General features: G+C 40.0%; 1 protein-coding gene and 1 long non-coding RNA gene across 14 annotated transcripts in view; one reads left to right on the top strand and one right to left on the bottom strand.

Annotated features, from left to right (window-relative positions):
* Window positions 1-14381, bottom strand: part of Abo3 (histo-blood group ABO system transferase 3) — a 126028-nt gene that overhangs the window by 56560 nt on the left and 55087 nt on the right. The window lies entirely within an intron of this gene.
* LOC147995396 (uncharacterized) lies at window positions 295-8781 on the top strand. Its single transcript, XR_015683472.1, has 3 exons — window positions 295-388; window positions 5254-5323; window positions 7409-8781. It is a non-coding gene; the product is annotated as an uncharacterized LOC147995396 (long non-coding RNA).

The following is a 14381-nucleotide window of genomic DNA, read 5'->3' as shown; positions in this document are numbered from 1 at the left end:
ATGGGTATAATGATAAGAAAAGGAGACTGATGTGGAGGGTGTTAAAGGAGGAGATCCTGGGAGGGTGTGACCTCATAAAGTTGTTCAGCTAAGAGTCCAAAGTTTATTTTTTATAAGTTCTTTTTAAAATGTGTGTTCATTTTATGGTGTGGGTGTTTTATTTACATGTACAACTGTGCACTATACATATGCATGGTGTCCAAAGGAACTTAAGAGGACATTGAATCTATAACCAGAGTTACAGGTGACTGTAAACTACAATGCAGTTTCTGGGAAATAAAACTTGGGCCTTCTACAGGAACAAATGGTCTTACCTGTTAAGACAGTCTCCAGAAGTGAGAACAAACGTTGAAACGCAAACTCAGTATAGCAAAGCTGTTCCTAAAAGGTACCAAATTACCTTTTAGTTTTGGAAGTTTCTCTCTTTTCTTTTGTAATTTTTTCCACCTTTATTAAACTGGGTATTTCTTATTTACATTTCAAATGTTATTCCTTTTCCCGGTTTACAGGCCAACATCCCTCTAACCCCTCTCTCTCCGCTTATATGTGGGTGTTCCCCTCCCGATCCTCCCCCCGTTATCGCCCTCCCCCCCAACAATTCTGTTCACTGGGAGTCCAGCCTTGGCAGGGCCAAGGGCTTCCCCTTCCACTGGTCCCCTTACTAGGCTATTCATTGCTACCTATGAGGTCAGAGTCCAGGGTCAGTCCATGTATAGTCTTTGGGTGGTGGCTTAGCCCCTGGAAGCTCTGGTTGCTTGCATTGTTGTTCATAAGGGGTCTCGAGCCCCTTCAAGCTCTTCCAGTTCTTTCTCTGATTCCTTCAATGGGGTCCTGTTCTCAGTTCAGTGGTTTGCTGCTGGCATTCGCCTATGTATTTTCTGTATTCTGGGTGTGTCTCTCAGGAGAGATCTACATCCGGTTCCTGTCGGTCTGCACTTCTTTGCTTCATCCCCCTTGTCTAATTGGGTGGCTGTATATGTATGGGCCACATGTGGGGCAGGTTCTGAATGGGTGTTCCTTCTGCCTCTGTTCTAAACTTTGCCTCCCTATTCCCTGCCAAGGGTATACTTGTTCCCCTTTAAAAGAAAGAGTGAAGCATTCGCATTTTGGTCATCCGTCTTGAGTTTCATGTGTTCTAGGCATCTTGGGTAATTTGAGCTTTTGGGCTAATATCCACTTATCAGTGAGTGCATACCATGTGTATTTTTCTGTAATTGGGTTATCTCACTCAGGATGATATTTTCCAGTTCCATCCATTTGCCTATGAATTTCATTAAGTCATTATTTTTGATAGCAGAGTGGTATTCCATTGTGTAGATGTACCACATATTCTGTATCCATTCCTCTGCTGAAGGGCATCTGGATTCTTTCCAGCTTCTGGCGAATAAGGCTGCTATGAACAGAGTGGAGCATGTGTCTTTGTTGTATGCTGGAGCATCTTTTGGGTAGATGCCCAAGAGAGGTATAGCTCGGTCCTCAGGTATTGCAATGTCCAATTTTCTGGGGAACCTCCAGACTGATTTCCAGAATGGTTGTACCAGTCTGCAATCCTACCAAAAATGGAGGAGTGTTCCTCTTTCTCCACATCCTTGACGGCATCTGCTGTCACCAGCATTTTTTATCTTAGCCATTCTGATTGGTGTGAGGTGGAATCTCAGGGTTGTATTGATTTGCATTTCCCTTATGATGAAAGATGTTGAACATTTCTTTAGGTGCTTCAGAGCCATTCGATATTTCTCAGCTCTGAATTCTTTGCTTAGCTCTGAACCCCATTTTTAATAGGGTTATTTGTCTCCCTGCGGTCTAACTTCGTGAGCTCTTTGTATATTTTGGATATAAGCCTTCTATCAGTTGTAAGATTGGTAAAGATATTTCCCAATCTGTTGGTTGCTGTTTTCTCCTAACAACAGTGTCGTTGCAGAAGCTTTGTAGTTTAATAAGATCCCATTTGTCAATTCTTGATCTTAGAGCATAAGCCAATGGTGTTTTGTTCAGGAAAATTTCTCCAGTGCCCATGTCTTCGAGATTCTTCCGCACTTTTTCCTCTATTAGTTTGAGTGTATATGGTTTGATGTGGAGGTCCTTGATCCACTTGGACTTAAGCTCTGTACAGGGTGAAAAGCATGGATCGATCTGCATTCTTCGACATGCTGACCTCCAGTTGAACCAACACCATGTGCTGAAAATGCTATCTTTTTTCCATTGGATGGTTTTGGCTCTTTTGTCAAAAATCAAGTGACCATAGGTGTGTGGGTTCATTTCTGGGTCTTCAATTCTATTCCACTGGTCTATCTGCCTGTCTCTGTACCAATACCATACAGTTTTTATCACTATTGCTCTGTAATACTGCTTGAGTTCAGGGATAGTGATTCCCCCGGAACTCCTTTTATTGTTGAGGATAGTTTTAGCTATCCTGGGTTTTTTGTTATTCCAGATGAATTTGCAAATTGTTCTGTCTAACTCTCTGGAGAATTCGATTGGAATTTTGATGGGGATTGCACTGAATCTGTAGATCACTTTTGGTAAAATGGCCACTTTTACTATATTAATCCTGCCAATCCCTGAGCATGGGAGATTTTTCCATCTTCTGAGATCTTCTTCAATTTCTTTCTTCAGAGGCTTGAAGTTCTTATCATACAGATCTTTCACTTGCTTGGTTAAAGTAACACCGAGGTATTTTATATTATTTGGTACTATTAGGAAGGGTGTCGTTTCCCTAATTTCTTTTTCAGCTTGTTTCTCTTTTGTGTAGGGGAAGGCTACTGATTTACTTCAGTTAATTTTATACACAAACACTTTAGTGACGGTGTTTATCAGGTTTATTAGTTCTCTGGTGGAACTTTTGGGGTCACTTATACATACTATCATATCACCTGCAAATAGTGATATTTTGACTTCTTCCTTTCCAATCTGTATCCCCTTGATCTCCTTTTGTTGTCTGATTGCTCTATCTAGGACTTCGAGAACTACATTGAATAAGTAGGGAGAGAGTGAGCAGCCTTGTCTAGTCCCTGATTTTAGTGGGATTGCTTCAAGTTTCTCTCCATTTATTATAATGTTAGCTACTGGTTTGCTGTATATGGCTTTTACTATGTTTACATATGGGCCTTGAATGCCTGTTCTTTCCACAACTTTTATCATGAAGGGGTATTGAATTTTGTCAAATGCTCTCTCAGCAACTAGTGAAATGATCATGTGGATTTTATGCTTCAGTTTGTTTATATAGTAGATTACATTGATGGTTTTCCATATATTAAACCATCCCTGCATACCTGGAATGAAACCTACTTGAACATGAAGGATGATTGTTTTGCTGTGTTCTTGTGTTCAGTTTACAAGAATTTTATTGAGTTTTTTGAGTCGATATTCATAAGGGAAATTGGTCTGAAGTTCTCTTTCTTTGTTGGGTCTTTCTGGGGTTTACGTATAAGAGTAATTGTGGCTTCATAGAAGGACAATTCTAAGAAGGAATTCAGTAGTGCTCTCTCCGTTTCAATTTTGTGGAATAGTTTAGATATTATTGGAATGAGGTCTTCTATGAAGGTCTGATAGAATTCTACACTGAACCCATGTGGACCAGGGCTCTTTTTGGCTGGAAGACTTTTAATGACTGCTTCTATTTCTTTAGGAGTTATGGGGTTGTATAGATGGTATATCTGTTCCTGATTTAACTTCAGTACCTGGTATCTGTCTAGGAAATTGTACATTTCCTCCAGATTTTCAAGTTTTTTGAATATAGGCTTTTGTCACTGAATCAGACGATTTTTTTAAATTTCCTCTGTGTCTGTTCTTATGCCTCCCTTTTCATTTGATTTTGTTAATTTGGACACACTCTCGGTGTCCGCTGGTAAGTCTGGCTAAGGGTTTATCTATCTTGTTGATTTTCTCAAAGAACCAGCTTTTGGTTCTGTTGATTCTTTGTATACTCCTTTTTGTTTCTACTTGGTTGATTTCCACCCTCAGTTTGCTTGTTTCCTGCCTTCTACTCCTCTTGGGTCTATTATTCCTTTCTGTTCTAGAGCTTTTAGGTGTGCTGTCAAGCTGTTAATATATGATCTCTCCTGTTTCTTTCTGCTAGCACTCCTATGAGTGCTATGAGTTTTCCTCTTAGCAAAGCTTTTGTGGTGTCCCATAAGTTTGGGTATGTTGTACCTTCATTTTCATTAAATTATAAGAAATCTTTAATTTCTTTCTTTATTTCTTCCTTAACCAGGTTATCATTGAGTAGAGCACTGTTCAACTTCCATGTACATGAGGGAGTCCTTTCCTTTTTGTTATTGAAGACTAGATTTAGCCTGTGGTGGTCTGATAGGACGCATGAGATTATTTCTAACGTTCTGTATCTGTTGAGACCTGTTTTTTGACCAATTATATGGTCAGTTTTGGAGAAAGTACCATGGGGTGGTTAGAAGAAGGTGTATCATTTTGTTTTAGGATAGAATGTTCTAAAAATATCTGTTAATTCCATTTGGTTCATAACTTCTGTTAGTCTGTCTATGTCTCTGTTTAATTTCTGTTTCCATGATCTGTCCATTGATGAGAGTGGGGTGTTGAAATCCCGTACTATTATTGTATTAGGTGCAATGTGTGCTTTGACCTTTAGTTAGGTTTCTTTTATGTGTGTAGGTGCCCTTGTATTTGGAGCATAGATATTTAGGATTGAGAGTTCATCTTGGTGGATTTTTTTCTTTGATGAATATGAAGTGTCCTTCCTTATATTTTTTTGGTGACTTTTGGTTGAAAATCGATTTTATTCAATATTAGAATGGCTACTCTATCTTGCTTCTTCAGACCATTTCCTTGGAAAGTTGTTTTCCAGCCTTTTACTCTGAGTTAATGTCTGTCTTTATCTCTGAGGTGCATTTGGTATAGGCAGCAAAATGCTGGTTCTTCCTTATGTATCCAGTTTGTTAATCTGTGTCTTTTTACTGGAGGATTAAGTTCATTGATGTTTAGAGATATTAAGGAATAGTGATTGTTGCTTCCTGTTATCTTCATATTTGGAGTTGAGATTATGTTTGTGTGCTTCTCTTCTCTTTGTTTTGTTGCAAAAAGATTAGTTTCTTGCTTTTTTAGGGTGTAGCTTGCTTCCTTTTGTTGGGCTTTACCATTTATTATCTTTTGCATGGTTGGATTTGTAGAAAGACATTGTGTAAATTTGGGTTTTTCATGAAATATCTTGGTTTCTCCATCTGTGTTTATTGAGAGTTTTGCTGGATACAGTAACCTGACCTAGTGTTTTTGTTCTCTTAGGGTATATATGACATCTGTCCAGATTCTTCTGGCTTTCATAGTCTCCGATGAGAAGTCTGGGGTAATTCTGGTAGGTCTGTCTTTATATGTTACTTGACATTTTTCCCTTACTGCTTTTAGTATTCTTTTTTGTTTTGTGCATTTGGTGTTTTGACTATTATGTGACAGAAGGAGTTTCTTTTCTGGTCCAATCTATTTGGAGTTCTGTAGGCTTCTTGTATGTTTATGGGCATCTCTTTCTTTAGGTTAGGGAAGTTTTCTTCTATGATTTTGTTTTACATTCCAAGATTCATACTTAAAACAATTCAGGCAGGCAGTAAAGGAGGATGATATTCATGCACCCTAGACAAAAATCTCTCCTACAAACCCTTATTGCAAACTTAAACACACCCAAAAATTGGAGAGATGTTTGCTGCTCCTCCCTGCCTGGGCCAATGTTTTTACACTGGGAGTCCCTATTTTGAGATGAATGCCTCCAAAAAGTCAGGCAAAATAAAGACCAGGTTGACATATCATCAGAATTTAATGAAATCTATGGCCAGGGAGATTTTTCCACTGGAGCAGAGCAGGCAGATTACTATGAATATAGATTTGCCTCTATGGGACAGGCTCACCCCAACCCTCAGGATCATAAGACCCTGTCTCCTCTCTACTCTGTCTTCATCAAAAGCCAGGGGGACTCCTATTTGATTTTATTCTCAGAACTTAATCCTAGAACAAAAAATTTCACAACCCCATAGCCAGAGATCTCCTTCTTAAAAACATTGTCTTGGAAATATGACTTCTGAATCCAGCCTATCCTGCCAGGGTCTCCAGGAGGAACATTATGATAGATAGGTTGTGGCAAACCAGGGTATAGGAACAATGTCACACCAAAATACTTCTGTGGATCAGACTTTATTAGCAGCAATGAAAACAGAAGGAATTTGCTTTAAATGTGGAAAGACAGGATACTGGAGAAATTAATGGCCACAAAAACCCCTTCCCATAAAGGATCCCAATACCCCTAAGAGAGTCTGTCCCCAGTGTCAGAAAGGGTTCCACTGGAGAAGAAGTCATACCTCCCTATATAATAAAGATGCCAAACCATGGAAGCCTTTAAACTTAAGAAGAAACAGTACTCAGCCCCAACAGTAAGAGGATAACTGATCGCATAGAAGCCTTGTAGGTGCAAAATATAACCCCAAAATAACCATCAAAATAGATAACAAGCCATTTAACTGCCTTTTGATACTGGAAAATTTTGAGACAAGAGATTCCATAAGGCTGGCAACTAATTCCTGGGCTCCAGCTTCTAGGCATAGGGGTTCCTCTCATGGATTTATCACCAAACAGGTCTACAGGTGGGAGGACACTGATGGAGCTACTGGTTCAATATGCCCCCCAAATAGCTCAATTAGCCACCAGTATTCTGGGGAGACATATATTACAAGCCCTAAAGGCAGTACTTACCACCCAATCAGAAAGATTACATCAAAATGGATGACAATACATCCAGAGAGTGCTATACATAGGGAAATTCTAACCCCCACTCCAAATACCCCCAAGTCTAATGGAAGCTGTTAAATTTGATACCCTTTGTCTTAGTTGGCTCTCCAGTGAAGGTATTTGAATGGAGACCTGGCCTGTCTCAAGTGAGAAAGTTAAAGCCCTCACACAACAGGTGAAAGAACAGTTTCTACTACAACATATCAGCACTTCCCACAGTCCATTGAACACCCTGAAGGAGCTGAGGGGGCTTGTGACCCCATAAGAACAACAATATCAACCAACCAGAGCTTCCAGGAACTAAACCACTACCCAAAGACTATACATGGACCGACCCTGCGCTCCAACCTCATAAATAGCAGTGAATAGCCTTGTTGAGTCACCAGTGGAAGGGGAGTCCTTGGTCCTGCCAAGGTTGGACCCCCCCCAGTGTAGGGAGTTGTTGGGGGGTGGTAATGGGGTGGATGGGGAGAGGAACATCTATATAGAAGGAGAGGGGGAGGAGTTAGGAGGCTGATGGACAGGAAACCGGGAAAGGGAATAGCATTTGAAATGTAAACAAGAAATACCCAATTTAATAAAAATGAAAGAAAAAAGAGCTTGGGGGAATAAAACTAGTACAAGATTTGAGGAATATTAAAATCATGTGAGTCTGTGCTCTCTCCAGGAGTGGCTGCCAGATGTCTCAGTAATCCCTGCCAATGTCCCCCTGTGGGCAATGGACACAAAAGATTGATGTTTTCCATCCCTCTCCATCTCCAAGACTGGTGAGCACTTTGTGTCCTCAGTAGCCCCCATTAACAACTCTGGTCCAGCCTCACAATATGAATGAACTCCTCTCCTTCAGGAAATGGCTGACAGTCCATCCATTTACAAGGAGGCAGTGAAACCCAATAGACAAAAGACTCGACATATGTCATTATATGGATGACATTTTAGTATGCAGAAATTTTTCTACGTTGCCCTCCCAACTTAAAAATCAGCTAATCAGAGCTGATCTGGTCCCACAGCCCTTGAAACATAAATCCCATGGGGGTGGAGAGAGCTGCACTCTTAGAAATGTGGACAGTCCTGAGAGCTCAGAAGAGAACACCACTTCTGCCCACAAGATGGCCCAAAAGGAACCCACCTAGATCACTCTGGACACAGGAACCTAGGAGCAGTAAAAGAGAGTATTCTTCCTGTCTCTGCATGCCCTCAGAGATGAAATCCACTGGCCAGGAACTCTGGCATACCTGAGAGCAGAGGTAAGACCACCACTTCTGCCTCGAGGGACCCATGTGGAGACCTCAGGACAGATAAACCCAGGAGCCTCCTGGTTTCTGCCTGCACCTGGAGTTGACCCAGGAAGACAACGCTCTGTACCCATATCATACAAGAAGTCTGGTTTTCAGGAATGCTGACACAGGCTTACAGGAGGGTCAAAACACTGTCAGAGACAGCAAGACCAAGACCAGCAAACAACAGACAAACCAGATGGCTAGAGGTAAGGGGAGAAACGTAAGCAAAAAAAAAAAAAAAAAAAAGACTAATTGGCATCATCAGAGCTCAGTTTTCCCACCAAAGCAAATACTGGAAATCCAAAAACACTGGAAAAGCAAGACTTGGATTTAAAATCACATCTCATAATGATGATAGAGGACTTTAAGAAGGACATAAATAACTCCCTTAAAGAAACACAGGACAACACAAGTAAGCAAGTAGAAGCCCTTAAAGAGGAAACACAAAAATCCCCTAAAGAATTACAGGAAAACACAAACAAACAAAAGAAGGAATTGAACAAAACCATCCAGGATCTAAAAATGGAAGTAAAAACAATAAAGAATCATGAAGGGAGACAAACCTGGATATAGAAAATCCAGAAAAGACATCAGATGTCATAGATGCAAGCATCACCAACAGAATACAACAGAGAATGGCAGGAGCAGAAGATACCATAGAAAATATTAACACAACCATCAAAGGAAATGTAAAATGCAAGAAGATCTTAACCCAAAACATCCATCCAGGAAATCAGGATACAATGAGAAGGACAAACCTAAAAAAAGAAAAGAAGAAAAAAAGAGGAGAACAAAAAAAGATCCCCAACTTAAAGGGCCAGTAAATATCTTCAACAAAATTATAGAAGAAAACTTCCCCAACCTAAAGAAAGAGATGCCAATAAACATACAATAAGCCTACAGAGCTCCAAGTAGATTGGACCAGAAGAGAAATTCCTCCCGTTATATAATAGTCAAAACACCAAATCCACAAAACAGAGAAAGAATATTAAAAGCAGTAAGGGGAAAAGATCAGTAGTATATAAAGGCAGGCCTATCAAAATTACACCTGACTTCTCACCCAAAACTATGAAAGGTAGAAGATCCTGGGCAGATGTCATACAAAACCTAAGAGAACACAAATGCCAGCCCAGACTACTATATCCAGCAAAACTCAATTAACATAGAAGGAGAAACCAAGATATTTGAAGACAAAGTCAAATTTACACAATATCTTTCCACAAGTTCAGCCTTACAAAGATAATAGATGGAAAACACTACACAAGGAGGGAAACTACACCCTAGAAAAAGCAAAAAATTAATCTCCTGGCAATGAACCCAAAAGAAGAGAGCAAAACAAACATGATTCCACTTCTAACAATATAAGAGGAAACAACAATCACTATTCCTTAATAACTCTTAACATCAATTTACTCAACTCTCCAATAAAAAGACATAGACAAACAGACTGAATATGTAAAGAGAACCAAGAATTTTGTTGCATACAGGAAACATACCTCCGTGTCAAATACCTAAAAGACAAATATTAGAAAACAATTTTCCAAACAAATAGTCCTAAGTAACAAGCTGGAGTAGCCATTCTAATATCAAATAAAATTGACTTTCAGGCAAAAGTTATCAAAAAGATAAGGAAGGACACTTCATATTCATCAAAGGAAAAATCTAGCAAGATGAACTCTTTAGTAAGTAATAACTTTGGATTATTGGCAACAGGTAGATTAAACACATGGAAGTTAAATAGTGAGTGGCTCAGGTACTGTGCTGACTAAGGTATATTAAAACATAAAGGATGTGTGTGTGCCTTTCATTCGGTACAATTAACCACTGAGGTGGATAGAGAACCCCGAACCAGGATTTATTAATTAATTTCAACAGTGTATCTGATTTTATGTTGAGGTCTTTGATTCACTTGGTCTTGAGCTTTGTACAAAGTGATAAATGTAGGTCAATTTGCATTGTTCTACATGCAGACTGACCGTACAGCAGCATTTGTTGAAGATGTTGTCTGTTTTTCACTGATGGTTTTGGCTTCTTTATAAAAGATCAACTGCTCATGGGTGTATGGGTTCATTTTTAGGTCTTCAATTCTATTCCATTGATCGATCTGACAGTTCCTGTACCAATGCCATGCAGTTTCTATAATTATTGCTCTGTAGTACAGCTTGAGCTCAGGGGTGATGATTCCCCCAAGAAATTCTTTTATTCAGATTTTTTGGCTATCCTATCATTTTTGTTTTTCATATGAAGCTGAGAATTGTCCTTTCCATATTTGTGAAGAATTATGCTGGAATTTTGATGGAGATTGCATTGAATCGGTAGATTGCTTTGATAAGATGGCCATTTTGACTATGTTAATCCTACCAATCCATGAACATGGGAGATCTTTCCATCTTCTGAGTTCTTCTTCAATTTCTTTCTTCAGGCACTTGAAGTTCTTGTCACACAGATCTTTCACTTGCTTAGTTAGAGTTGCACCAAGATATTTTATATTATTTGTAGCTACTGTAAAGGGTGGTATTTCCCTAATTTCTTTCTCAGCCTGTTTATCCTATGTATAAAGAAAAGCTATGGTTTGAATTAATTTTATATCCAACCACTTTGCAGAAGTTATTCATCAGCTGTAGGAGTTCTCTGGTAAAATTTTGGAGAGTTATTTATGTAGACTATCATATCATCTGCAAATAGTGATGCCTTGGTTGCTTCATTTTCAAATTGTAACCTCTTGATCTCCTTTTATTGTCTACTCTAGTTAGAACTTTGAGTACTATATTGTATAGATAGTGAGAGAGTGGGCAGCCTTATCTTGTCCGTAATGTATAAGTGTGTTCAGTCAGGCTCTGGACAAGCAGGTCTACTCATGACATGATCACTTCCAAGATGTTCAATATATGTTCTTGTCAAGCAGATCCAATATGCAGTCACTTTACATAATTTCTGATTTTTTTCAGTTCTCCAGAAGCCAGAAGTTTCTAAGAAGCCATTCCACACAGCAGCCATGTCCAAACAGCTCACCAGCCACCACTGCATCTCACACCCAGGCTTACATTCTTTCGTGGGAGTCCTATCTACCTCTCAGCAAACTGCATTAGATTCTGGAGTTAGACCTCTCCAGAAGTGAATCATCTTATGGAACACTAATTATCAGATTCCCACACACCAGGACTCTCATTTACATGAAGACTCATGTCTCCAAGCTTACATCCTATTCCTGCTCAATGTGGTAGGCATAATTCTTGGTCCCTGGCTGGCTGATATGGGTCAGTGTTCAACAAATTTCACTAAGAAGAAAGGGATCAAACAATGTGATTAACCTAAGAACAGGAACTAATTTATCACATTCCTAAAATAACCTGAACATTTTATCTTTAAGACATTTGTATTGATGTCATATATCAAGATGTCTGCTCCAGATATGGACAAGATTCTGATCTGTTAAGATTCAAGTGTATGGTCCTAGGTCCTTTGGAGATTTCAGAATGCTTAAAATGACTAGTCTCTGACATGAGGGCAAAGGACCTGAAGTACTGAGGAACCTTATCATGAAGAACCTTGAGAGTGTCACAGACGTCAAAGGTTATCAAAATGTATACTCTACATATAATTGTAGGACGCCCTCCTGTGGTGAACAACAGTGTTGCACATGCGCAGGTTTTGCACCTGGCATCAGTTGGCCAGTAATATGTTAATGAGGGAGTGGTACCATGCTAATGAGGTGATTCGTGCTCCGCCAATCCCTAGGACAATTAGCATAGCCTCAACCTGCTGTCTATATAAGGCGAGCGCTTTTGCTGCTTGAAGTCCCTGTATCAGCAGAGGTGGTCCTGCAATAAAGGCTGTTGAGAAGAATCCAACAGTGTTGCGTCTTCCTTGCCGGATGAGGTGGGCATGACAACTGGTGGACCGTACAGGGAACCGAGGACATTCTCGAGGATTCAGAACTTTTCAGATTCAGGACGGCGACGTCAGCAAATTGCCGGATAAGGGAAGATAAAGTTCTCTGGAGGTAAGCAGAGACGATGAATAAAGTTCTCTGGAGGTAAGCAGAGAAGATGAAAGAAAGTTCCCGGATAAGGGACAATAAGGTTCTCTGGAGGTGAGCAGAGAAGATGAAAGCCTTGGTATAGAGGCCGAAAGGTTTGTGAAGGTGAAAGCCTTGGTATAGAGGCCGGAAGGTTTGTGAACTACAGCAATGTTGTTTCCAATTGATCCTTTGTGGGTAGGGCTTGTGATTTTGTTTCTTTTTTTCTTTGTGTGGGATAGAGAAGCCACAGAGGGCAAGCTTAAACCCGGACCAAAACCTCTTTGGCGAATGGTCCCTGCCTGCTTAGAGGATAAACGATGTGAGGAAGCCATTAGGACAGGTCAGAGGGTCCTTGCAGAGCAACAAGAAAGTATGTCGGAGGGAGAAAAGGTCTCGAAAGAAAAAAAGAAAAGAAAAGGAGATAAAAGGAACAGAGAGAAGGCAGAGATAAAAATGGGGTCAGTGAAGCTTTTGTAGTGGCTCAAGTTGAGGCTATTGCTAGGTATGTGATTAGGCTCTGGAAACCTCACAGAGTCATACTGATCAGATTTGATAGAGGTAGACCACCTGAAAAATTTATTCAGGAGAACATGGGGAGTGCCTTTCATCCTATCCCCTCAGCACCCAGTTCCTGCCCCTATGGTCAAAATGCCCCACCAATCTGGCTAAGGTTATATTTTGCTTTCAAGCTAACTTTTCTCAACAGAACAAAGAAATCTTGAATTATGGCCAAGGGAGTATATAGGAACTAAAATCACTTCTCATAGTATTTTCCCTCAGAAAATTGAATTACGAAAAGATCATTTAAAAACATTAAATGACTTTCAAAAATTACTAGGAAGCATAAATTGGATTCGACCCTATACTAAAATGCCCAATGTAGATTTGCAACCACTGTATGAGATCCTGAAAGGGAATTCTCAGTTTACTTTACCCCGTGCTTTAACCAGGGAAGCACGATTATCCTTGAGGAGAGTGGAAGGGGGACTGGAAGAGACAGTGCTAGGAAGGTACAAGGAAAAGGAAGATCTCCTTTTGTGTATACTGAGAGCCTTTCGTCAGCCTACAGGAGTGCTATGGCAACAGGGACCGCTTCTTTGGATTTATCCCCATATTTCTCCTAATAAGACCCTTGAATATTACCCTTCTGCTGTTGCACAGCTTGCTGTGTTAGGCATAAAATCTTGTATTCAGCATTTTGGTATTTCACCCAAGAAAGTTATTGTGCCATATACAACAGCTCAGATGGAAACGTTGTGTGCCTTGATGGATGATTGGGCCATATTACGCTGTAGTTTTGATGGAGAGTTTGACAATCATTATCCTAAGGATCCTTCGCTACAATTTTTTACTGAACATCCAGTGATTTTTCCCAAGGTCACTGCCTCAGAGCCTTTGTCGGGAGCATTAAATATTTATACAGATGGCTCCAAAACAGGTGTAGGTGCCTATATGGTAAATTCTCAAGAACCAGTATTAATTCAATACAGTCCAGGCACCCCCCAAATTACGAAATGTAAAATTGTATTGGAAGTTTTTAAAAGATTTCATGATTCTTTTAATTTAATTTCTGACTCTGCTTATGTAGTTAATGCTGTGCGCTCACTTGAAATTGCAGGGCCAATTCGGTCGAGTAGTACCGTATGTCAAATTCTTTTAGAATTACAAAATTTGATTTGGCCCAGAAAAAATAAATTTTTCATACAACATATTCGAGCCCATACTAATTTGCCTGATCCCATGACCAGTAATAACGCCCTGGTGGATGCTAGTACTCGTAGAGAGTTTATTTTTCATGCAGCTCTGGTTGATCTCGCTAGAGAATTTCATCAAAAGTTTCATGTTCCTGCATTTACTCTTCAACAAAAATTTAACATCTCTAGGGTTACAGCTCGTGATGTGGTGTTACATTGCCAGAATTGTGTTTAATTTCACCACCCTCCTCATGTGGGGATTAACCCTCGTGGTCTGATCCCGCTAAAACTTTGGCAGATGGATGTCACACACATATCTCAATTTGGAAATTTAAAATATGCTCATGTTTCTGTTGATACCTGTTCCGGTATTATACACACTACTCTGATGACTGGTGAAAAGGCTCATAATGTCATTAGTCATTGCTTAGAGGCATGGGCAGCCTGGGGAAAGCCTGATAGTCTCATGACAGGCCTGCCTACACAGCAAAGTCCTTTCAGGCATTTTGCCAGACAATGTAGGTCGGTAATACTACAGGATTACCATACAATCCCCAGGGTCAAGGAATTGTGGAAAGAGCGCATCGTGCCTTAACAGAGCTTATACAAAAACAAAAAAAGGGAATTGCCAGCGGCTGAACACCA

The sequence above is a fragment of the Rattus norvegicus genome, chromosome 3, assembly GCF_021556685.1.
Source record: "Rattus norvegicus strain SHRSP/BbbUtx chromosome 3, alternate assembly SHRSP_T2T, whole genome shotgun sequence".
NCBI lineage: Eukaryota > Metazoa > Chordata > Mammalia > Rodentia > Muridae > Rattus > Rattus norvegicus.
Note: the sequence above shows the minus strand (reverse complement) of the source record. Positions and strands in the feature narration are given on the sequence as shown.